The 17,111-nt window shown below is 40.2% G+C and overlaps 1 long non-coding RNA gene and 1 pseudogene across 1 annotated transcript in view; one reads left to right on the forward strand and one right to left on the reverse strand.

Moving 5' to 3' along the window:
- The window catches only part of LOC144369886 (uncharacterized), a 41,721-nt gene extending 25,275 nt beyond the window's left edge, over positions 1–16,446 (forward strand). The window contains exon 2 of the long non-coding RNA XR_013429729.1: positions 14,658–16,446. This is a non-coding gene — a long non-coding RNA (uncharacterized LOC144369886). The remainder of the gene's footprint in view (positions 1–14,657) is intronic.
- Positions 4,806–6,584, reverse strand: LOC144370141 (coiled-coil domain-containing protein 120-like; annotated as a pseudogene).
- Positions 16,447–17,111: the final 665 nt, after the last annotated feature.

Below are 17,111 nucleotides of genomic sequence, written 5' to 3' on the forward strand. Positions count from 1 at the left end.
GTATTTTAGCTCACCAATTCTATTGCTGCATTCCTGGACTCTCATAGGCTTAACTTGGTTTCATTGAGCTCTTTGAACTATTCAGTTGACTCAGTGCCAGGTTTCAGTGGGTCATGTTTGTAAAGACCTATCTGTGTATTACAAGTATTATGACTGTAGCAGTGTGGGGCAATAAATGGTTCAAGACAGAACTGCCATTGAGGCATACATGGTGAGGGCCATGCCTCACCAAGGGCCACTCAGGAGTCCCCTAGGGTGAGGTGTCCATGCAGAGGAAGGGAGGGGGAACTGTGGCCAAGCTCCTTTATGTGGTTTCTATTGGAAGGAACAGATGAAGGAGAGGAAGCTGATTTAGGACGAGTTTGAATAATGCCAGTGGGCTCTGGGGCACAAGGGCTGTCCCTAGTGGTCTGTTACCTGACCCTGGGGTGATGAGGGAAATAATAGCCCAGAGTATGAGAGCTCAGAAAGGGAGGAGGTTGGTTATGGACTAAGTTGTGTGCTCAGGAAGGGAAATGGACAAGCCTCGGCGAGGACCTCAAAACTGGCTCAAGACAGTGTTTCAGACATCCCAAAAGTATTTTACACTCTATTATGTGTATCCATGAGAGAGACAGTCTCATAACATGATGCAGGTAGCTCCTTGTGTGAAGGTAGGTTGCTGAGACATGGAACTCTGAGCATGTTGTGTAGCTGTGGCCTGGGGTCCTCTGGCTGACCTTCACTTGGGAGGACATTGGCCAACAGTCACTATTACAATGTGCCAGGTAGTTCCATAATGTCACTCAATTTCATGGGCTAGAGAAAGTAGCAGCAGTGTGAAGAAAGAATGCAGGTAGATCTTTACCTCAGAGAATATAAATTTCTCTCTGAATCTTACATAGCTGGAACACTCAAAAGAGCATGGAGGCTGGAGGCATGATCTGTGAAACTCTCAGGCAAAAGTACTTGTTAATGAAGATGAAACTGTGTTGATATGATGGTGTCATTTCTGAGTGTCAGGCAGCAAGCTATTGTCTATATAACTCCCCAGCAACAGGATCAACAAAACTGCATTGATGAGTGGACTTTTAATCATATTGAAAGGAGCCATATGTGGTGATCATTCCAAAGTAGCATGTAATTACCTACACAGTTTGGCTCTGACACTTACAGAGAGGCCTATGGAAGTGAGTGAAAGAATAGGAAAGAGAAAATTCAAACATCTGAGTCCCTTTATCTTAGTCCTCCAGGGCCTACCTATCTGGTAGGTACAATAGTCAATGAAATGGTTTAATTTTTCTTTCTTTCTAAATCAGAAGAAAAATGAAGCTGTCATAATGATGAATATATTGTAATAAATCAGGCCTGAGTTATATTTGTCTTTTTGCTGATGCAGTGATAAAGTATAATGTATAATATTATTTAATGAAGAAAAATGACCACAAGGCAAAATTACCTGTTAAATTAGAGAGAATAATGTATTCCAAAAGATGTCTGTGTGCTAGGTCTGGAATCTGTGGGTCTGGAATCTGTGACTCTGGTAAAAGGGACTTTACACAGCAAGTTAAGAATCTTAAGGTAGAATGAAAATAGTGAATTATCTAGGGTGGTTCAATGTGATCACAAGAGTCCTTATAAGACAGAAACATGTCAGAAAGAAGAGAAGTGATGACAGATGCAAAGGGTGTAGTGACTTCCTTTGAAGGTGGAAGATCTGGTCATAAGCCAAGAAAAGCAGGTGGACTCTGAAAAAGGTGAGAAACAGCTTCTTCCCTGGAGCCTCCAGAAGGAAGGCAGCCTTGTGGACTTCTTGATTGAAGGTCAGAAACTGGCTCCAGGATTCTGAACACTTAAACTGTAATATAAGAAATTTGTTTTAAGTCACTACGATCATGGCAATATGGTGGAGCACTTTAGGAAATTTACACACCTGTGAAGTTATATAGCAGTCCTTTCATCATCTTGGGTAAATCCCTTAAACAACCTGACTTGTATTTCCTCCTCAGCCTAACAAGGAGATGAAGTATGCAGGAATCACTCACAAAGTTAGATTATTTCAGTGGTTATACATGTAGAATAAACTAATGCTCCAGTCGAAGTTAGAAGAAGGAAATCGTGCATCTGTGACAACCTGGTCATAGCCTGATTAAAATGTGTTCAGAAAATAATGTGAAAAAGAATAATAGAGTCCCCTTCAAAGCCCTTACAGACTTAAAAATGACAATGTCAGATTATTGAAACTGGAAACAAACTTGGAAATAGTTCATATTTTATTGCATAGTTATGTTTACCAATGCAAGTCTTTAAAGTATAATTGCTATCTGTATGTAGAAAATGAATTATGAGACCATGCAGAATACTTGTAATCATATATGGTCTTTAGAAGAAATTGTTTTGAAAGAGAGAGCACATTGTTTTGGATCAAAGGTCTTAAATTATTACAAAATCAAATCTTTTAATTTTTTTTGGCTTGAGTGTGTGAAGCCTATCTGGTTTCACTTGATAAAATGAGAAATGTTTGCTTATTTAAATATGTCCATATTTAAATATACACTTACATATATTTATATTTTATACTTAAATATTTTATATTTAAATATATGTATTTAAATATATTATATATTTTAAATATATATAGACACATATATTTATATACTTTCTACCCCTTTGGGGAAAAAAATGGCTTCACTCAGTTTTCTCTGTATTCTCACTTTTTTCTCAGAATCAAGGTTGCACTGGGTTTTGGTCTTGATAAAGCCAAAGACAAAGCATTCAGTGCATCAGGCTCTGTATCTGCCACATGAGCATCCATGATGCAGACAGACAGCAAGCTGAGCACAACATGTTTTCACAAGCAACTCAAACATCACCCTTTCATCACAGAAAAAAACAATAAAATGTATAATTGCTCTCTTTTAGTCATAAGTGGAGGTAAAAATCAAAAGACACCACCTGGAAATATTTAATTTGCTTCAGAAAAAACAATCCTCAATGTCAAAATAATTCTCAAATCTTGAAATTCAGGGCTATGAAAAACATTAAAAATAGTATTTTAGGGGCTAGGGTTGTGGCTCAGGAGTAGAGCACTCACCTCTCACGCATGAGACCCTGGGTTCCATCCTCAGCACCACATAAAAATGAATAAACAAAAATAAAGATATATTTTTAAAAAGAGCATTTTAAGTATCCCCCTCTTTTTTTTAAAAAATATTTTGTTCAGTTGTAGTTGAACACAATACCTTTATTTTATATATTTATTTATTTTTATATGATGCTGAGGATCGAACCCAGCGTCTTGAAAGTGCTACGCAAGTGCTCTGTGGCTGAGCCACAATCCCAGCCCAGTACCCCCATTTTTTTCTTTTCTTTCTTTTTTCTTTTATTCAATATACATATTTATTATAGAAATCTCCTTCCAGTATGGGTAGTGTCTTGGTCCCAGATCCACTGGTACAAAAAGAAAAGTTTTAACACTAGGTAAAAGAGGTAGTGAAACCCCCAGCTCAGAAAGTCACAGACAGGTATCATAGAAAACACAGCCTGTGTTGTTTAAAAAGTAGTGAATGGAAGGAAAGCCAAGGAGAATGAGACGAGGCCTGTGGCCATGGCCAAAGGTCACCTCAGGATTGTACTGGCATCTACCAGATACCAGGTTCGACCATCAAAACATCTTAGGATGCAACATACCCAATGGCTCTGCCCCTTGTTAGCCTCCTACAGGGCCTCCTGATTGGGGATGATCAGCACAGAGAGGGATAGAGTACCCCATCCAGAATTTAATCCTTTCAAATGTGGGCAGAAATCCAAACTGCCCTGGTTTGAGGGGTGGCAGGGATTTCTATTCACAACAGAGTCTCCTGACTACCCCCCAAAAGGATCCTAACACCCTATATGGGCCATTGTGGAGGGGGTGGACCTGAACAGAACAGGTTGGGCAGGGGGACAGGAATGAATCCAACCAGGATGAGCTCACAGTTTCCCTCTTATAAAATGCCTAGTACTGGGGCAAAGACAGTGAATACTAAAATCACAACTGTAAACAGAAATGGAGGAAGGGGATTGGAATCCCTATTGCATCATTCACTCTCCTTGAAGCTGGCTGAAGTCCCCCATTCCCCATTGTGAGAGAAGCAAGGTAGCAGACACATTCCTGGGTCCTTGGGGAGCCAGGGACCTTGGAAGATCAGGTTGGCGCCCAGCCCAGCACTGAGAGCAACCACATCCCAGGGCTCAGTGAGGTCGGCTGTGTGCTCCCAGGACTGAGCCATGCCCAGACCAACAAGGTGCAAATCAGAAGGGGTAAGACCAGTGTCCATGGGGCCTGGGGGTCAGAACTGGAAGACTGGTTTCCCTATAGTGCAGATCACTTAAAGGAGCCTTTAGCTGGGGGCAGGGTGGGGTACAGGAAGTCTGGTAGTATCTTTAGAAGGGGACAGCAAGAATCTGGAGGACAGGGTGGGGAAGAAAGAAAAGAGAGAGGAAAAGACAGACATGACACAGAGAAAAAGAGTCTCATTAAGGAGGCAAGCACAGGAAAGCAGGAAGAGAAAGATGAGGGCATATGATGTCCCTTCCTCACAGCACCCTGGCTTCAAGGCTCATTTCTAGCTAACCCGCACTCCTTCTATGATATGGTAAGGAACTACTACCAGTGCCCAAGATCCCCTTCTACCAGGACCCCAAGGACTAATGCAGGTCACACCTGGAAATGATCTGTGCCAACACTGCAGCTAGTTTCCTTGTGGTCCCAGTCATTAACTATCGTGACTAGCTGATCCCTGGCCTGAATATCTTCACCAATTGCTTCAAGAGACCCCTACTCATCAGTAAAAGCACCCCCCATACCTGCTGGACACAGGGGGTGCATTGAAACTCCCGGAGTGCCAGACAAGAGCCTGGCTGGGGGCCCTGTAAGGCACGTGGCCCACTTAATAGCAGCGGGCATGGAGGAAGGATGGGTGTAGTGGGCCCCCATAAGGGAGCATAGGCCCAGCCCCTCCAGGGCAAGGTTCTTGTGGCCACTGGGCTCACCAGTCAGGGTGATACGGGTGGATAGGGACATCCATAGCAGAGGGTTCTGGTGCACCTCTGGACCCTCAGCAGCCTCCAGGGGCAGGCCACAGGGCTTGGTATGGGTGCCATGGGTTGGGGGTTCTTGCTGCCAAGAAGGGGGCTGCTGTTGTCAGCTGCATACATAGGTGGTGGGCCAGGGAGCATGGCGAGGAGGAGCCCACCGGGCGGGAGAGTGGTCCTGGGACCTCAGCTGCAGGCAGCAGCTCCCCCCAGCCTGTCCCTGCGGGCAAGCCCCCGTCCAAGGGTCCAAGGAATAGTCCAAGAGGAAGTCCCCACATACAGGTGGGAGAGGGGCTTCCGCGGGAAGCAGGAGCAGCTGAGCTAGGTCTGAGGACCCTGCTGTGCAAGAGAAGAAGGCAGGGGTGGTTGGGGGCGCTCATACAGCACCCCATTGCTCTGTCAGATTGGTGGGCCAGTGGCAGGGGGAGCCAGAGAAACAGGCAGAGAGCCAGCTCCCCCAGCAGCATCCCAGTCCACCAGCAGGGCCTCAAAGCTGTTGCTGCAGCCAGTGAGAGCTGCAAAGAGGGAGGCGTGATCTGAAGCAGGGTGCACCCTGGCTGCTAGACCGCTGTTGAGAATGGAGGCCTTCGGGCTTGCAGAGCTGAGGGCCAGCGTCCTGAGTGGAAGGCACACTTCGCCCCTCAAAACTTTGGAGGCACTCCTGGGCAGGGAGTGTGTGGGGCTGATTGGGCTGGTCATAGAGTTCCTCCTGCTCTTCAGATCCCCATAAAGATCTAATGGAGGTGGTTTCCGAAGGGTTCGATGCTCAGGGCTCCTCCCCGCCCCCAGATACTACTTGCAGCTGGTCCCAAGCCTTTGGTGGCGAGGGGCGCTTTGCCAGAGAGAAGCAGCCACGGGGTTCCTCATTATCATGGCTGGCCCCAGACTCTGAGAGGGAGCTGCTCTCAGAGTGTAGAACTTCATCTTCTTGGCTGAGATGACCTAGGCTTGTGCCCAGGCAGACTCCCTGGGTGCCCTTGCAGACAGCTGCAGTGGCTGAGGAGGGAAAACTGGGAGGCCAAGGCGGGCCCCGACGCCCCCCACTGCTCCTCCAACACATGCAGCCTCCTCAGTGCATCCGCCTATAATTGGCGCCAGCGTTGCAGCTGTTCACCACATAGCTCAGGGGCTGGGGCCAAGCATAGGGCAGCGGCTGCGGATCTGCTGTAGCACCTACACCTCCGGTTCCAGCTCCTCAACAGGGCTCACGGGGTGGTGCGCTAGGTTAGGATGCAGTGGAGGGTAGGCACGGGCTGCCCCGGCCCACCCCGCACCAACTGGGGCGGTTCACCAAGTTTCAGGAGGCACCAAGGGGGGCAGCTGGCCAGTAAGCTCCATCTCCTGGAGACACACTTTTCGGAGATCCTGAAGTTTCAGGCTCAGGGCATTTTGCAGGGCCCGCTGCCCGTCAAACAGCGCCTCCCTCTCCCCCTCAGACGCCCTGAATTCACCTGGGGGGGCAGCCTCCCCAAAAGGGCTGCTGGAGCAGTGAAGGTAGGAGAGCTGATAAGCTGACCTTTGACTTCCATCCTGGTGCTGTCAGGAGGCCTTGGCTGATGGTGGACAAGGTATTGGTTCTCTTCCCATTGAGTGGGAACACAGCAAGTGGGAAGCTGGGCAGACTTACAGGTGTAAGCCTGTAAGTCTACTTACTCAGAGGCCATGGGCCACAGCCAGGAGTCTTACCTAGGGTCCTTGCACCGTGGCGTAGACGGGGTCCGTGTAGGCCAGCAGGAACAGAGGGCGCCCCCTCCCTCGCTGAGCCCTGGTAGTCCCCTTCCGCCCTCTTTTGGTGGGCCGCATTCGGCCCCGCGACTGTTAGCTGTGGAGGCAAGATGGGGGGCGTGCTGAGGATGGGAGAGGTGTCCCTCCGCTGGCTGCGGACCCCCGACCCCCACCTTTAACTCAGTGCATCAGCTCTCAACAGCACCACCACCTCCGCCGCTGAGCACGCGACCCTGAGGGAAATGGGAGTGGAGCGCCAGACCACTGCAGCGGCGGAGACGAAGTGGCTTCTTTTTAAATTTTTAATATCCCAGAGCTAGTGAAGAGTGGATAGAGCTAGTTTAGTTGTTTATCAAATACTTTTCTGATAAATATAATGTTCTGCAAGAAAGTTCAATCCGTGGACATCTAATTAATTTGTTCTTGAATTATAATCCTAGAAATAATGAATATTTGATAGTCAAGATGACTTTTAGGAGCCAGATAAAATTCCAATTTATAGTATTGCACTAACACTCAAAATTAAATAGACATAACAGTGAATAAAAGTATTCTCTTAAAAGCAATGACATGCTTAAGTCAATGTCTTCGTAAATTTTAGAATTTCAGTTATGGAAGATTCTTTACTTAAATTTTCAGCACTAAAATATTTATAAGCAAAATCAGAAAAAATGGGAAATTAATTTTAGTATTTAGGATGTTGCAGTATTCTCTGGAAATGTTATTCTGCATTTACCAAGTTTCTTTCAATATGTGACATTTCTATGTGAATAACATGACAGGAAAACTGACAGAAATTAACACAGAATAATGGACATTCACTTAAATGTCATTGTTGAAGACAGATCCTGAGAGATGAGTTTGTAGACAATGATTAATAAATGTTCAACAAAATTATAGTAAATCATTAAGATGCTGCAATTAAGGGTCACAAATTAGGGGCACCAAATGGTCCATCAGGTGACAGATGCATACTGCTCATCCAGGCTCAAGCCACCGTCCATAAGTACCCAAACAGAAATTTACCAATTGCTCCCACCAATGGAAATTTTGTGGTAAAAACAAAGAATTAGAGCTCATGTTCCCATGCAGTGATTAACAACTGGGAAAGATAACTTTAAGAGGATTTTTTTAAAGTTATTACAAACAACAAAACACTTTCAAGGTATTAAAAAGCATTTGAGAGAAAATTGTGAGATCCCACATAAAAAGCAATATTTGAGCTCAGAATACAAATCTGGAGTCCAGAAAACCTAGGACTGTGGGAGCTGCACATCTATAAGTGAGGCAGAGAGTAAATGAAGTAGAGTGAAGCAGTACAAGTGGGTGGAAATCAAGTTAAAAGGCCTGTCATTACCGGTTAGTACATGTGTGTTAGAAAACTACCCAAGGTCAGAAAAGAACCATCTGACATGATGAAGTGATCACTGACCCTGACACAGGGTCATTTCCATTTCTTCCATCAAGAATGGAAAACAGATGAACTATGATGTATAGATGGCAAAGAATCATGGTTAATCCTGAGCAATGGGGAAAAATTAACAGAGGATAAAATGATTTTCAAGTAATTATTGTGTCCCAATCCAAAGTTCAATATTTGCATATTTACAGGATTACCACATTATGCAACACACACACACACAAAAAAAAAGAAAAGAAAAATTAAAACTGCCAAAAAAAATCATCAGATATGCAAACAAGGAGAAAATAGAAGGATAATCAGTAGAAAATACAATCAGTTAAAACTGACAAAAATTAGAAGATTATAGCATTATTGAAGAAGGCCATAAAAGAGTTACAATCAAGTCAAAGAAGATATCAAAAAAATACAAGGTGAAATTTCATAGATAAAAACTAAAATAATATAAAATAATAAAAAAACACTGTGTATGACTAAGAGCAGATTTTAAAAATTAGCAGGAATGAAATAAACATCAAAAGAATGAATGTGAAGTCACAGTGGTAAATAATATTTGTGCAAGACAAATGTGATAATAGAAGCTTACCCAAAATATGCAAAGAACTATTCAAGCTCAACACAAACTTGTACGCACAATGACAACAACCACCACCTTATTAAGTAATGAGCAAAACCATCTGAACAGACATTGTATCAGAGAAGATATATAGATGGCAAAGTAACATATAAGAAATTCAACATTATTCATCAATGGGGAATTGCAAATTAAAATAAAATGAGGTACCACTATGCACTTATTGGAATGGCAAAAAATCCAAAACACAGATAAGACAAAATTCTGGGAGAATATAGAGCAACAGGTACTCTCGTTCTTTACTAGTGGGATTGCAAAGTGGTACAGTCATTCATCAGTTTGTCAGTTTATTACAAAACTAAACTCCACCCACTTAAATGTGACATTTTAGAGAAAATGCATAAATTTCATGAAAAATAGAAACTATTACAACTCCCCCAAAAAGAAATAGGTAATTTTGAATGGTCCTACATCTATTGAGGAAATTTAATTCAGAATATTAAAAACATCTGAAAAAGAACATTTAGCACCAAATAGTTGCACTGAAAAATTTTACCTAATATTTAAAGAAATAACAACAGTCTACATAGTCTCTTTAGAAAGTAAATAGGAAAGAAATATCTGAATTAATTTCATAAAACTAGTGTTTCCCTGATGTCAAAAAGAGTATTCAAAGAAATTGATAGTCCAATAACTCTCATGGACACAGATGTACTAATTGTTAACAAACATTGGCACTCAGAATTCAGAAAAAATAATAATAAAAGAACTATATACCATGTCCAAATGGGTTTTTTCTAGTAATTTCACTCCTGGGCATTAATCTCAGTGATACTTAAGTTTAATCCATGCAACAATTTGCACATGGTTGTTCACAGCAATTTTATTTGTAATAGCCTCAAAAAGGCAATAACCAAAATGTTTCTGAATAAGTGAATATATAAACTAAGGTACATCAATACCATAGAATACTACTTAGTCTTAAAAAGGGATGAACTATTGATACAGGTAAATATTTTAATGGACCTCAAAGAAATTATGCTGAGTAACAAACAACAACCTCAAAGTTGTCACAAATTATGCCTTTACACGATTATGCCACAGGACAACTTTTTAGTCAATAATCAACTGCATATATGATGATGGCCACCTTCTAAAACCCACAATCCAGTTGGGCTAGGGAAGTGGGACAGGTTTCCAAGTGTTCAAAGAAGATACCTCGGGGTGGGAAATGAGATATAAGGTTTGTTGAGAGATACTTATAGGGAAGCTCCAGGGGTGACATCTGACCCTTGAGATGCTTTGCCAACTAATACCTCAGATCCTCCCTATGTAATTCCAGAAAAAAAAGCATCTCAGTCCCTCTTGAGTCTTTGTTCAATGGCAGCTGGCTGACCTAGTGGACTTTCCTCTCCACAGAGCCCTCAGTTCTGCATCACTTACCACAATGAGAGGGGTTTTGTAAGCCTGGCTACAGAAGCAGTGAGAGTACTAGTTTGTCTTGTGCAGTTGGGACAGGCATCACAAAGAGCATGGCATATATACAAGAAAGCAGCTTTCCAAAGGTAACACTAAAGTGAGCACATTCTTGGGAAACCCAAGTAAAAATAAGCATCCTTTAATATAATGTGTAGCCATGCTTACTCCCATTGTTTCCTTAACTTGGCCAAGATTTGGGGAATAGGGAAGGGTACTTCAGGAAATTGATGTTCTACCATCCTCCTTCTCTTCAAGAATAATACAAGTTGATGAAGGACACATGAAGTTGGACACCGAGGAATTAGCAGGAAGAAAGTTAATTGGCTGCAGCTGGTCCAGAGCAGGACTTTCACGTTAATCAATTCATCCCTCTGAACCCCGAGTCCAGACATATTTAGAATTTTATACCCAGTGTGTAGAGGAATGGGGGTTCAGAGGCTCCCAATTTGCAGAAGTCTACATAATAGTAGTTTTTTTGTTTGTTTGTTTGTTTTCTTTTACAGTAGTGGGCAACAAACCCAGTCCTGAATACAAAAATAAACCAAGGACATTCTCTGAGAAAATTAGTGCTTGGGAAAGGGAGAGTCCTAGGTTCCCCCAGCCCTTGTTTTCAAGGAACCTAATTATCACCATTCACTCTTAACTTTTGGATTGTAAAGGACTTTCCCCAGGATCTAACTATTTTCCTTTAAAATTAAACACCCCTGTTAAGGCTTGGCCCAAGGCTAGAAGCCAATATCCCTTATCACACTCTGCTTTTGTAAACACACCTTCAGCCTGAAAATTCATACAAACAATCACATATCATTTTATGACTCTGTAGAACCTATAAATACTGTAAAAAAACTAGAAAGGGATGCTCAGAATCTGGAGTGCTGGTCTCCTTCAGGCCCACTGTCAAATTTAGTTATTGCAACAGAGCAATAGGAAATAGAAAGCCTACTCACATTTGAATTCTTTTGAAGAAATCCTTGCTGATAGTCTAAAAACAATTATGATGAAAGTCTCTGGAGTAGCTTAATTAAGATTGTGTAGAGCAGCTGGAGATTTGGCTCAAGTGGTAGCGCGCTTGCCTGGCATGTGTGTGGCCCGGGTTTGATTCTCAGCACCACATACAAACAAAGATGTTGTGTCTGCTGAAAAACTAAAAAATAAATATTAAAATTCTCTCTTTCTTTAAAAAAAAAAAAAAAAAAAAAGATTGTGTAGAGGGGGTGCCTCTATATAGCCTAACTGTGGAGTTGTCTATAGCAGGTAGGTTTGAATTCACCCTGTGATGTTTGGGCAACAAATTTGCCTAATAAAGCATTTCTCAGAATGACCCATTTTATTAGGAAATACATGACTACATTACATTCTATTAATTAATTAATTGATTAATTAAAATTCTGATTTGTTATATATGACAGCAGAATGCATTACAACTCATATTACACATATAAAGCACAATTTTTCATATCTCTGGTTGTATCAAAGTATACAAAGTGAACAAATCCTAATAAATATTAATGCTAATATTGCTGAGTAAAAAATCAGCCAGATGACATTCATTATTACAACTTTCATAGAATCAAGAACAAACTAAATAAAATAATAATACACATATTTTTTATGAAGAAAAACACAATTGGTTTTAATTCATGAATTCTAGGGTAGCTTAACAGCATTTCATCAATTATGTTACTTTGTATTATAATATTAGTTTAATATCTGTATTTTAAATATGATAATAAAATGTTAATATTTTCGTTATAGTACTATTTGTATTATAATACTTTAGCTTTTTGTAATGCATGCCAGATAAGGACTTTCCTACACCCCCCAATTTTATATATATATATATATATATATATGTATAATTTTTTTCAAATGCAAGATTTCTTTATTCTTAAAATGTGCACATTATAATTTCACTTAAATACAAAATGTCCACTTCTCTTGCAGGTAAGAAGTTTCACTGATATTTCCATGTCAACTGGCTTCTTTTTAATTGAAATCCTTCCATTAAAAATAAATAAACATTTAAATTACTGAACTGTTACATTCATTAGTCTCAATACCTCTTACAATACTTAGAACTTTATAAAACCATCTCACAACTTGCTGCACTGTCTGAGCTGGCCTCTCAGAGGTGAGGCTGCTAATGACAATAGACAGCATGGGAAAGGGTAAAGGAGGGTGCTTTGAACTGCAGTCCTGCTCTTCACTCTTCCTAGCTGCCTGCTTTCAGCTGTGCCTGTGACAAAAAGAATGAGCAGAATGAGTTGTTTTATCCATTTGCTGTTTCATTTTTACAGCAAACAAGACAATTGGGAATGTTTCACTGAAAAAAATATTAGAAGAGCTACAAATACCTTTAAAAAGTTTCCTTTGGGAATTTAAACTCAGGAAAAACAGTAGTGCTTATCAACTTGATAGGTAACAAACAGACTTAAGAGGTGGGTACATAAGGTTAAAGGGATAATTCTATAAGCAGGACCTCCTGTGTTAAACCCCATATGGTTTATTGCAGATAAAAAGCAATTTACCTGCAGATCTGTCTGGCTTAAGTGAATAGGACATGTTACAGTCTGGGGCAAACAACTGGTTACCTACTAGAGAAATGTAGGCCCAAAGAGAAGCTTCTCCTTGCCAAAAAGGTGAACACAAGTTACCCTGGGATGGGATGGATATGAACTTCACACATACCAGATTCCACAGTTCAGGGAAATATGATAATTAGAACCAGTCAGGGTAGGTCAGAATGACCCAGATTTGCCTTGAATTGATTAGAAATCTCCCTTCCATGTACTGGTAAAACTATGTACAGTGGGGACTTGAAAGTCTGGTGTCATCCTGCATCATTCAAAAGTTAAGAGGTAGACCTAGCAGAACTCTCTGACAAATTCCCTGGGAACTCCAATGATACAGGAAGGTAGGAGGTACATACTGTCTGTCTCTTGTCTGAGAGGATCCACTCTCTCCTTTGAGAGTGCTGCCTTCTTTCCTTTTTCTTAGCTCTTCTAATAAACTCATGTCTGCTACTCTGACATTTCTGAAACCTTTTTGGTGTGATCACAAGAACCAGTAACCTAAGATAGCCTTGGCTGCCCTGTCTCCACAGTGGGCCCTTGGTCTATAACAACCTAATATTTTCACATTTTTGAAAATTTCCATAATACTGGTATCTAACTCAGTGCCTTCTACAGGCTGAGAAGGCTTTCTACCCCTGAGGCACATCATGACCCTTCATTTTTTTTGTTGTTATGGTAACAAATTTATTTTCTAATAGATTTGTTTAGATGTAATTTACTAGCAATAAATTACATATTTTACAAGTGTATAATTCAAAAAATTTTAAATAAATAGAATTGTTTGGGCACCCAAACCAGGGAACCTGCCTGGATCACTGCTGGTTGGATGTGGACCTCCTGCCCATATAAGAAATAAGCAAACAATATAAAAGGAAAGATGAATTCTATGCAGTTAGATGAATTCGGGGAAGCAGCTAGATTGTTTTTCTGCTGTTCACACAGAAGCTGTTACATTTTATAAGATCTAAAGCCAGGCAAGTGATGTATATGTGTAGACTGAGTGGGCTTTGTTTAGCCCACCCCTTGGTGCCTAGCCAGCACAAGGGTCAGGTAGTTTTTTTATTTTATTTTATTTTTTTTATTTTTATTCTCAGCATGAGCAAATTCGAGATGCAGAAAAGCAGTTTGCAGGAAGTTGCTATTAATTTTAAATGGGATCCGGTTCAGAATCACACAGTATGTATTATTATTTTAGTTAGGTTTTCTTCATCCTGCATGATAATTCTGTGATTTTTCCCTGTTCTTGCACTCAATTCTAGTCCCCTGTATAGTAGTTAACAATTTTTAAATTTTAATTTAACTTTGCTAAGTTGCCCAGGCTGACCTCTTTTACTTGTTTCCAGTTCAGGGTTATTGCCAATAAACTCTTGCAATCATCACTCCTTTAAACCTCAGCCATTCTAGTAGGTGTGTAGTTGTATCCATTATGCATTTTGTTTGCATTTTCCCCGTTGACTATGAAGCCAAGAATCTTTTTGATGTTGATAGGCATTTTCTTTTATTTTCTACTGTGAAGTGACTATTCAAATCCTAGTAGCTTTTTAAAATGTTTGTTTGATTCCTATTATTGGATTCTAAGAGTTCTTCGTATATTATTTTGTTATTAGCCAGTATTTTCTCTAATCATATCTACTATTTTTATTCTCTTAATCATAAATGCTCTGTGAAAGAGTAGAAATGTTAATTTTGGTAAATTCTAGTTTATGGATTTCCTTTCTTCTGTGTTTTATTATCTTGGAGTTCTATGCAAGAAACATTTGCTTACTTTAAGATCTCAAAAATTTTTCCTTGTTTCTTCTGGAAATAATATTATTTTATCTTTAATATTTAGACATATGATTCATTTCGAACCAATCTGGCAAACTCGTCCATCATGTTGACCGTGGAAAGCTCTTGGTGCATATCCTGGATCTCTGCCCTCATCTGCGAGTCCTGCTCTGCATCCTTCCGCAGCACTCTGGACTTCAAGGACAGAAGCAGGATCCAAAGGACACTGCAACCAAATAGGAAACAGAGCACTGGCAGCGACGCCCAGCAGTGGGCCTCAGTCAAGCTCATCGGTTCTTCCCAGAGCACCCTGCAGCCCATGCACTTTTAGGAAAGCTGCAAGGGGACCTCGTGGGTAGGCGCGCCTGCACCTGCGCTGTGAGTCCCACCTGCCGTCTTTCATTGAATGCTGTTTGTAAAATTTATTCCTACACATTTTATATTGTTGATGCTTTCTTGAATTGTTATAACTCAACCTAGATTATGGCTCAGCTCAGTAAGCACCCTATAAAATGTAGGAGGTTAATAGATACGGCAAGGTAAGATCACAGGATAAGTAATGTTAAGTTATCCTGGCTGTATTTAACAGAAGTTAGCCTTGGGCTGGGGTTCTGGTTCTGTGGTGGAGCGCTTACCTAGCATTTGTGAGACATATAAATAAAGTCTACTGACAACTAAAACAAACAAACAAACAACAACAACAACAACAAAAAAAAAAACCCAACAACAAAAGCCTAGACTGAGTGACTCCATTTTGAAGTTCCACCATAGTGACCTAGATGTAACCCTAGTTATATAACTTATTTTTTTGTACAAGTTATTTTTGTACTAGATGTATTCGGAATAAGAATGTAGTTATATGCGTTGGCTGGCTGATTGCTAACTTTAGCTTCTGTGTGCACGTACATTTTAGAGGATGTGATTTTTTCCCCTTATGAACCCCATAGAACTTGGACCAGGCGCTGTTCCTGGCAGATACAGTTTGGGTCCTGCAGGGAGCAGTTGCCAGGTAGCTAAATAAAGACTCTCCAGTTTGGACAAAAATCGGACTGAGAGTGTTTTCTGAGCGATTGAGTCAAAACAGAATGATATCATTTTAAAATTTCTATTTATGAACGTTCATGTCTACTATATATACAATTGATTTTTTATGTGTATGTTCTAGAAGTTTTTAAAAGATTCAGTCTGATTTTTAATATAAGTGATCATGTTTACTCCAAATAAAGTTAATTTTATTTTTTTCTTTTTCGTTAGTATGCTTTTTAATATTTTTTTTCTCCCTTCACTGAGTACATCCACTGAATCTTTAGTAGCAAACGGAAAGAAATGTTATGGACAAAACGCCTTTTGTTCCTGAGGATGTGGTTAAGTATTGTCACTAAGTATTATGTTTCTGGTAAGTTTTTAATAGATTCCCTTTGTCAGACTGAGGAACTTTTTCTGTTCCTAGTTTGCCAAAACTTTTAAACAGAAGTTAATATTGGGTTATGGAAAAAAATACTTTTATACATTTATTGAGGTGGTTTTATGAATATATGTGTATATGCATATTACATATATGTGTAATTTTAGGTTATTAATATGGGAAATTATATTGATCAATTTTGGAATGTTAAATCAACATTGCATCAGTATGTAAAACTTTTGTATTTCATATGTTGTTGAATTTTCTTTGTCAAGTTTTGCTTAGAATTTGTGCATCCAAGATCATGGTGCACTGCTGGGGGTAGGGGGATCATTAGGGAATTAGTGATCTTAGTTTGTACTATTCTCTTGCAATGCTCTTTCCTGTTTGTTTTTTAAAATTTTTTTGATAAGAATAATGCTGGACTTATTAAATGAGTTGAAAAGCACTCCCTCTTCATCTTTCTTTATAGTTTTGTGTAAAATTGCATTACTTCTTTTATAATTGGAATTCAATAGTGTTGCCACCTGAGATTGGATTCTTATTGGTAGAAGGGTTTTTAACTACAATTTCAATTTCTTTTATAGATACAAGACTATTGACTAAATCTATTTCTTCTTGAGTTAAGTTTTGGTTTATTCTTAACTTTGAAAGAATTTATTCATTTTATCATAGTTGTCAAATTTATTGGCATAAAGTAATTCATAATATTTTCTGAGTTTTTTTTTACCCTTCTTCTTCTTTCTTCCTTCCTCCCTCCCTCCCTCCCTCCCTCCCTCCCTTTCTTTCTTCCTTTCTTTCTTTTGGCACAGGGTTAGGTGCTTGCCATTGAACCCAGAGGTGCTTAGCCACTGATCCACATCCCTAGCTCTTTTCATTTTTTATTTTGAAACAGAGTCTCACTAAGTTGCTTAGGGCCTTATTAAGTTTTTGAGGCTGGCCTCAAACTTGTGATTCCCCTGTCTCAGTCTCCTGAGCCACTGGGATCACAAGAATGTGCCACCAGGACCAGATGACTTTTCTTTAATATCCTTAGAATATTTAGTGATATAATGCCTCTCATTCCTAATATTGGTAACTTGTGTCTATTCTTAAATTTTCTTGTCATTCTTC

Source organism: Ictidomys tridecemlineatus, chromosome 13, assembly GCF_052094955.1.
Source record: "Ictidomys tridecemlineatus isolate mIctTri1 chromosome 13, mIctTri1.hap1, whole genome shotgun sequence".
Classification (NCBI taxonomy): Eukaryota; Metazoa; Chordata; class Mammalia; order Rodentia; family Sciuridae; genus Ictidomys; species Ictidomys tridecemlineatus.